At 38.6% G+C, this 9,091-nt stretch overlaps 1 protein-coding gene and 1 long non-coding RNA gene across 2 annotated transcripts in view; both read left to right on the forward strand.

The window, feature by feature from the left end:
- Positions 1–9,091, forward strand: part of KBTBD12 (kelch repeat and BTB domain containing 12) — a 58,445-nt gene that overhangs the window by 46,729 nt on the left and 2,625 nt on the right. The gene's annotated exons all lie outside the window — the stretch shown is intronic.
- On the forward strand, positions 5,002–7,450 carry LOC308581709. The gene is made up of 2 exons (XR_014005200.1): positions 5,002–6,279; positions 7,213–7,450. It is a non-coding gene; the product is annotated as an uncharacterized lncRNA (long non-coding RNA).

The following is a 9,091-nucleotide window of genomic DNA, read 5'->3' on the forward strand; positions in this document are numbered from 1 at the left end:
TCATAGAGTTGGGAAAGGGAGGACACTCCCCAAAACCAGTTGTCACAGGATTGGAGTTACATAATCCGCATGGCTAGCTCCAAACCAAGAATGTGCTGCAGTGTACATGACTCCCAAGCCAGAGTAATATGGCACTATTGGGGCTGCAGACATGCCTTCTTTGCATGTGGGACACACAGGTCTAGGTTGCCTCCAGAGACTGTCACTATTTTGTGTGAGGGATTCAACTGCATACTAGAAATGTAGGTTTACACAACAAAAATGGATTAAAGGCTCTGATGCAACAAATCAACTTTAAAAACATACATTTTGCAGTTAGAAAAGTGATGGGGAAATGCCCTAAAAAGTCTGGAATCATTTTGGCAAACAGACTTAAAAATGTACTAAATGAAGTAATTCACAAGGACCAAGCAGGCTTTCTCCCTGGTAGACACATGTCTGACAATACCAGGAACATTATTGACATATTGGAGCTGTTGCGAATTAGAAACACAAGGGCTGCTTTAATCTTTATTGATGCGGAGAAAGCATTTGACAACATTTCTTGGATGTTTATGAAGAAGAACTTGAAAGGGATGGGAGTGGGACGGGGGTTTGAAAATGGACTAGAAGCAATTTATTCAGAACAAAAAGCTAAACTGATAGTGAACAATGTGGTATCGGAGGAACTCCAAATTGAAAAAGGGACACGACAGGGGTGCCCTCTATCCCCTCTGCTATTTATTTCTGTTCTGGAGGTATTGCTGAATATGATTAGGGAGGACCAGTTGGTGCAAGGTATAGTGGTCGGAGCGAAACAATACAAACTGAAAGCTTTCGCAGATGACTTAGTCTTGACATTACAGGAGCCAGAACCTAGCACAAAAAGAGTTTTGGAACTTATCCTGGAGTTTGGTCGGGTGGCGGGATTTAAGTTAAACAAACAAAAAACTAAGGTTTTGGTTAAAAATCTGACACCTACAGAGATAGAGGGGTATCAGAAAGAGACAGAGCTAAGTGTGGTTAAAAAAGTGAAATACCTGGGAGTATCCTTGTCCACTAAAAACTTAAACCTTTTTAAAGATAACTATGAAAAATGTTGGTTGGAAATTAAAAAAGATTTGGATATATGGTCAAGATTGAAACTTACCTTGTCAGGCCGAATCGCAGCTATAAAGATGTGTGTTTTGCCAAAAATGTTATTCTTATTTCAAACCCTTCAGGTCGTGGACAGAATGGAATGTTTTGGAAAATGGCAGAAGGATATCTCTAAGTTTGTCTGGCAGGGCAAAAAGCCCCGAATAAAATTTAAAATACTAACTGACTCAAAAGATAGAGGGGGGTTTGCCCTGCCGGATTTAAGGTTGTATTATGAAGCTGCAGCCTTCTGCTGGTTGAAGGATTGGTTTCTGTTGGAAAACACCGATGTCCTAGATCTGGAAGGGTTTGATAATGTGTATGGTTGGCATGCATATTTGTGGTACGACAAGGCGAAGATTCATAAATTGTTTAAAAACCATATTGTCAGAAAATCAATTTTTGCCGTCTGGATGAAGTACAAGGATCTATTAGAAAGTAAGACCCCGAGGTGGTTATCACCTGTGGAAGCCAAGATTTCTAAAAAAAGGCCCAATATGGAGGCCTACTGGCCAAAATATTGGGAATTGATTGAAAGAGTTGGAGATAATTGGAAGCTCCAAAGCCAGGACAAACTAAAATGTAAGGTGCGAGATTGGTTACATTATGCTCAAATTCAAGAGGTATTCAAAATAGACAAAAAAGTGGGTTTCCAGTTGGAGAAATCGAAACTGGAGACGGAGTTACTAGAACCAAAGACTAAGGTACTCTCGAGGATGTATGACTTGCTGCTTAAATGGAACACACAGGATGAGACAGTTAAATCTGCTATGATAAAATGGGCACAGGATGTAGGACACAACATTATGTCTGAGGACTGGGAAAGGTTATGGAACACCGGTATGAAATTCACGGCATGCAGTGCCTTGAAAGAGAACATTATGAAAATGGTATACCGGTGGTACATGACCCCAGTCAAGTTGGCTAAAATATATCATCTTTCTGATAATAAGTGTTGGAAATGTAAGGAGGCAGAAGGGACATTCTTTCACCTCTGGTGGACCTGCCCGAAAGTAAAGGCCTTTTGGGAAATGATACATAATGAGCTGAAAAAGGTATTTAGATATACCTTTTCTAAGAAACCAGAGGCCTTTCTCCTGGGCATGGTGGACCGGAAGGTGCCAAAGAAGGATAGAACTTTGTTTATGTATGCAACCACAGCAGCTAGGATTCTTATCGCTAAGTTCTGGAAGACACCAGATTTACCCACACTGGAGGACTGGCAGACGCAGCTGATGGACTACATGGAGTTGGCAGAAATGACTGGCAGAATCCAAGATCTGAGCGAAGAAACAATGGAGGAGGACTGGAAAAAATTTAAGGACTATTTGCAAAAACATTATAAGTTGTTTGAATGTTAAGATAGCGCACGATTAAGAAACGTTATGCTTCTGCAATTTATTTTAAGCAAATGATAAAGTAAGCATTGATGGAAAAAAAAACGAGACATATTAGAAACAAAATATTATGTTTATTAAGAGTGTTAAAACTAAATTACAAATTTCTGAAATTGGTAACATAATATATTTAAAGGTATAATAAGATGGGAAACAAGATAACAAATTGCTGAACTGGCTAGAACAATGAATGCAATGCTGAGAGGATGTGAGGAGGTCCAAAAGTAAACTGTTGAAGGATGTTAAGAAAAGTTTTTTAATATTTTTTCCTTTTTTATTTTTTTCATATATATATATAAAAAATGTTTCTTGTATGTTGCCACGTAAACAAATCTGTTAACCTATGAAAAGAAACGCAATAAAAAATTTTTATAAAAAAAAAATAAAAAGTCTGGAATCATGATCAGCTGATGGGACGATATATAACCTCCCTGCAAACAAATCAGAACAAATGCTCAGCAAAGAGCAGATATTGTATAACCTTCACTCAGGCTTTGTGCAAGTAAATTGGGATGAACACTCAATAAACAGTTCATTTGGAGAAGTCCCTAAACCACACACTCCTTCCACACAAGGCCTTGCAAGCCCTGCCAACATTTTGGTTCTATGATGCATGCTAGAATCCCCATTATCTCATGAATCCCCATTGCCACTTCTAAGCTACTCAGTTTTTCAGTCTGTCGGACAGGCACATTTGCCCAATATTTTTACCAGGCACAAGAGGCTGTAACACAGAACTCTTTAAAACAAAATTATTGGATATGTTATATAAAAAAGGAGACAGAAAAGGTCTGGGAATTCCAAATATAGTTTGGTACTGTCAAGCGATAAAATTAGCTTTAATAAAGGATTGGTTTTCTCCAGATAATATAGAAGTAGAGTCATTACTTGGAAAAAAGAGATTTTCGAAATGTGCTGTGGTATGACAATGACAATTGGGAAGGCATAATTGTCAAAGTTAAAGCAACGGTATGCTCAGGACTTTCCCCATTAACTTCATTTTTCTATAATGAATTCATAAACCCTGATTCTGGTCTAATAGGAGTTTTTAAAGATTGGTAAATCACAGGGTTAGATGTTATTAATGTATTACTGACTGGACAAAATATTGCCTATGAGAAAATCACAAAAATAATGGGAGGAACAAGACACCCAGCGTTTCAGTTCTTTCAGATAAGGGGAGCAATAACTTTTATACTTACAAAATATGGAACACTAATAAAATAAAGTAAACATGAAAGGGGCCATAGGTAAATTCTACTATATGATTTGAGATACAGAACAAACAGTAATTTTATGAGAAAGGGATGTTAGATCTGAAATAAGAACAGATGAATGGAAATGGTTATGGAGTCATATTCTATGTAGGCTGGTATCAGCAGATTTAAGGGGAAATAATTTCAAAATCCTGTATCAATAGTATGTTACACCATACAAGCTGAATTTAATATATCAAACAGGACTGGATAATTGTTGGAGATGTGGGGTAAGAAGAGCAGATTTTATGGATATATTTTGATAGTGCCTTATCATCCAGGGTTTTTTTTTTTTTGGAATATAGTTATAATACCATCATAGAAATGGGTGATCATTATACACTTCTTGAGCCTAAAATAGTGCTTTTAAGGTTTTGTGGAAGTGACAGTCCATTTATTAACAGCTTTAAAAATAATGCAAGCAAAGAACTGGGAAAACAGCAATGTACCATCCTTATTAGATTGGACTGAGGAAATATGATCTCCTGTAACAATGATCAAATTAACTTGCTTTAACAGAACACATATAAATCAGCCAGATAGATTTATGGGGAAATGGGCTATGTTCTTTCTGTTTTTGAATAGTAAATATCAAGACAATGCATAACTATATGATGCTTTTAATCTACTACAATCATATAAACATTACTCATTATTATTTCTGTGTTGTACAATAAGACAAGCATATGGGAGAGAGTGGTAGGATGGAAGAGAAAGCACTAGAAAGTGCTAGCATAGTATCTTTTTGGAATTAATAACATCAGTTTCAACAGCACCCTCAACTGATGCTCTCAGGACGCAAGAGGAAATTTGATGACTTCTGGAGCTCAAAGAGTACCGTGTGATTGTAGAAGTCCGCTCACCTATCAGGAGCCGGATCCTGGCTTGCATCCTGGTTTGGCGAATGGGGATGCAGGCTTGGACATGGGCTGTGCCAGGGGGCGGAGCTGACGGCTTCCCTTGGGTCCACTCCCTGGCCATTTAAACAGCCCTCACCTGGGGGCCTAACTGCCTTAACAAGAGAAAGAAAGCAACACTCACACATATAGTGCTTCTTTTGCCTCTTCTGTAGCAGTGTTCAGGCAATCCCACATCAAGAGCAACAGGAAGGAATTCCTGCTATAGAACCGGCCCTGATTTAGAACCAGTAGCTTGGCAACTGTACAAAGAGAACTTAGAGGATGGATCATAAGGAGAATAACCTGTTAAGGGTAGGAATTATTTCTGACTGATGCATGGAATGGTAAAATTAACTGGTCTGGATTTCAAGCATCTGATAAAAATTAAGAAAACTGTTGTCTGGATAGCAGGGTACTGCTGAGGAGGTAGCCTTGCAGTGTCAAGTACCAAAAAATTGTCAAGGATAAGGATGCTAGGTTCAGGAAGGGGCGGAGATTTTGCACTCTCTCTTCTACATAGCTGCAAAAGCAGCTGAACTCTCTCTTAATGTATATCTGGTGGGTCAAATTACCAAGAGCAGCAGTTCACAATGGTTTCATCCCGTCTGATAGAGCCACCTCTGCTTCTGAGAAGGGAGAGGGAAATATTTGGGTCCTGCAAGGCTAGAAGGAGTGGTAGTGCTGGGGGAAAGTGATAGGATCTTGAGGACCCATTAAGGAAAAGAGAGGGTGTGGCTGGGACAGAGCAGATGAGGTGAGAAGGGTAGAAGAACAGCAGGGAGACATAATCATAGAATTGTAAAGTTGGAAGTAACCCTGGGGGTCTTTTAGTCCAACCCCCTGCAATGCAGAAATCTCAACTAGATAACATAGATAATGAACAATAATAACAGTATGGGAGACTGGGGACTTGCTATTGCAGTTCTTGACCACATAAAGACTTAGAAATTTCAGTGACTCAGGAACTAGATCTTATTTCCAGACTATGCAACAGCCTTCCTGTTCGACACTGTTCAGATCATTTATCCTCTTTTCTCCTTTTGCCAACATCTGTTTCTGTGGGTTATAGCATTCATGAAAGTAACTTACCCAGAATTATTAGACTTGGGTTACATCCACAAAATACATTTAAGGCACTGGAGGAAGCCTGAGAACTTTAGTTTGTTAAGGGTTCTGACCTCACCATGCTACAAGTTGCAAATTTACGGTCCCTGGGATGGTGTAGACATGTACATATACGTACTTTTGACAACCAAACTCTTTTGATTTGATTCCTTTTCATAGTCCAAGGGACAGGAGGCAACCACCCAGCATAAAATAAAATAAGATTCAACCCTTCCATTTTTAAAAAAAAAGTCATGTGCTTTAGATGCCCACTTCCTATTTTTTGCTGTTCTTGCATGGAAGAACATTAAAAAGTACATGACAACTCAAATATTGAATTGCAGACACTTTTCTGCAATTCAATATCTATCTATCTAGATAGATAGATATGAATGAAGCTGGAGTTTCATCTTCAAAATTGCCTTTTCTGAAAAATGCAACTTTCCCATAAAAAGGGAGAGAAAGAAAGTACAGTAGCAGCAGCAATCGATATGTAGTACCATAGCAGTAAGTATAAACTCTAACCACATATGGAATGCAATTTTCAAAGAACAGAGAAGTAGATTAAATATTTATCCAGCATACCCTAAAGCAATCTGTAAGCTTCCCCGTGCAGTGGCCAGTCTTGAGTGAAGGAGGCCGAATCAGCCTGTCATACAGCTGTAACAGCAAAACCCAGCCTGGTTATGTCTGAGTGGCAAAATGCATTCATACTTGGAAATGGAAGTTAACAAACCCAATAGTCTGTGTGGGTTTGCATGGTCCTGTACTTTATTGCACCAATAGCTAATAAACACATTCAATTTGTTCACAAAGAGCTCATCAGATTAGTTTAATGATATGTACAATATCTCATACTTGAAATATCTATTCCTCCAGTGTTGCTAAGTTCATTTTTCCCAGTTATAAAAGATGATCAGTTTAAGAACTGTCAATAATTGTTGAACTAATTCCCTATATTCCAATGGTGTTTGATCCTTTATCAGTGCAAATAAAATAAAGGATCAATTAGTAGTACTGTACATATCTTGTTATCACTTCAATCTCCTTTACCATGTCAGACCAAAATTTCACAACCTTAAAGTAAGCTCAAAATGTAACATTCCAGATTAGCTGCCTCTTGCCTCCAACATAAATTACTTGCCATACTGTACTATGGACACAACTGGCTAATAATGGTGTTAAATGCCAGCATCAGATGAATTTAAGGCTTGACCTAATTGTACAATAAGTGACATTTTGCCAAATCTCCAATGATCCATTGAGATTTTACCTAGTTTGTCAAAACAAGACAAGTACATTCACTTTTGGTAGCTGGTTCCATGACAAGCACAGATAAATGCCTGTGGAATTCTGACCAGTTAATGACACCTTCCTTTCTCTCCTTCCTATTTGCCATTAAATGCATTTTTTTAAAAAAAAAAATGTTTTAATCTTTAGACCATAAGGAGTCCTCATCAGCAAGAATCCTCATCGGATCTATGTAAACATAGACACCCAGCGATGCTGCTTCCTTTTCTCCTAGCACTGCTTCCACAATTTCAATGATCTATTCCTTTTTCAAAAAAATCAATGTTTTTACAGCTGTTCACTCCCCTCTTCAGCACATAAGCTTGCATCTCCTGTTCCTGCAGACCTATGTCAATTTTGTGAGCAATGAAAAGCTAGAGAAATGAAATGTACAGTATGTGACTTTATCGGTTTCACTTCTTAGGATTGCAGTTACTGTATGCAACGTGATAAAGGACTACTGTATTTATTTAACTTGTTTTCTATCTTCCCCATCTCAAAAGTTTCAGGACATGCAACTACACAAAAATAAAATCCATAAGTACAATATTTATTAAAACAGAATACAAATATCATAATAAACAATTACCCCATGCCAAAGAAATCACTGTGCACATTATTCCAATGGCATAATTTCATCATCCATAAATAAGGGATAATGAGCACTCCTGAAAAGCAGCAAAATAGCCTCTCCTCTTGTTCTGCTTTTATAGTCCTCAAGAAAGGGCAAGATTATAATGGAGATACAGTGGTACCTCGGGTTAAGTACTTAATTCGTTTTGGAGGTCCGTACTTAACCTGAAACTGTTCTTAACCTGAAGCACCACTTTAGCTAATGGGGCCTCCTGCTACTGCCATGCCGCCAGAGCACGATTTCTGTTCTCATCCTGAAGCAAGGTTCTTAACCTGAAGCACTATTTCTGGGTTAGCAGAGTCTGTAACCTGAAGCGTATGTAACCTGAAGCATATGTAACCTGAGGTACCACTGTATTACAAATGAAGAGAAAGCCCCAGTCAGAGTCCAGTAAATAATTTCCTGTGTTAACAGTGAAGAAATTTGCTGGAAATTCAGTGGGAATGCAACAAACAGACATTTGGGAGGATGTGCATTGGAATTGGCTATGACTCCCTGCTGAGGGTGAACAGTGGCAAACCCAAGTTTGTTGCTGTACAATGTGTGAAATTGCTCAAAGAGTTATAATCCACTACCCCAATGGCTGTACCAAGCCAGGCTAGACCTAGAAATTCCTCAGAGCAGAGAATGAAAAAGGTGAGCAAATCCTATCCACACATTTTAGCTACAGCAAAAGTTCAGCTGAAAATTTCTAACTGGTATTGGGGGGGGGGGAGGTAGCTTTAAAAGAACTTCTCATTAATACCAAAGCAGTTGGCTTTTTGTAATAGGTGTCAAAAAGCCCAGCTTTTGTGCTAGAAAATAAATGGCTCTTCCGTTCACCTATAAAAGAAGAGGGGGGAAAGAACTCTGAAGCAAAATTCTCTCTTGCTTGGTGGCTCTTTTGTTAAGGTACGATTGCTCAGCCATGGTTAAAAGCTGCTCTTTATAAAAACTGGCTTTAACAGAGTTGCTTGAATCTAACTGCTCTTGCCAAATCCACCAGTTTTTCCAAACAGGCAAAGTACAAGAGAGGCACTGAAAGTTGTCTCCATCCTGCGAAGGAGATGACTGCTTAACACTCATGCCCATGGAAACCACAAAACTCAGTTTCCAGAAGCCTGGAGGGCATTTTCTTACACAATGCATTTGAGAATGTCTGACATGTCTTTGTGTGTCGCATGTGAAGGCTACTAATTTGGGGAAGAATTTGGAAAGGATGTTGAATGTTCACTGCAGCCAATAAAGGTTTAGTAATTGCATTCCGAGTTAAGCTTAAAGAGGCAGGTCTCATCCTTGTAAGTAAAAGTACCCACATTTTACAGATAACCTAGAAGCTATCATTGCTTGGTCACTGTCTTGCAGTGTCTTCAGTGTTGTTTTCCCCCAACCCCTGAACTGATGTACATTTTCTTT

This window comes from Podarcis bocagei (genome assembly GCF_964188305.1).
Source record: "Podarcis bocagei genome assembly, chromosome: 2".
Classification (NCBI taxonomy): Eukaryota; Metazoa; Chordata; class Lepidosauria; order Squamata; family Lacertidae; genus Podarcis; species Podarcis bocagei.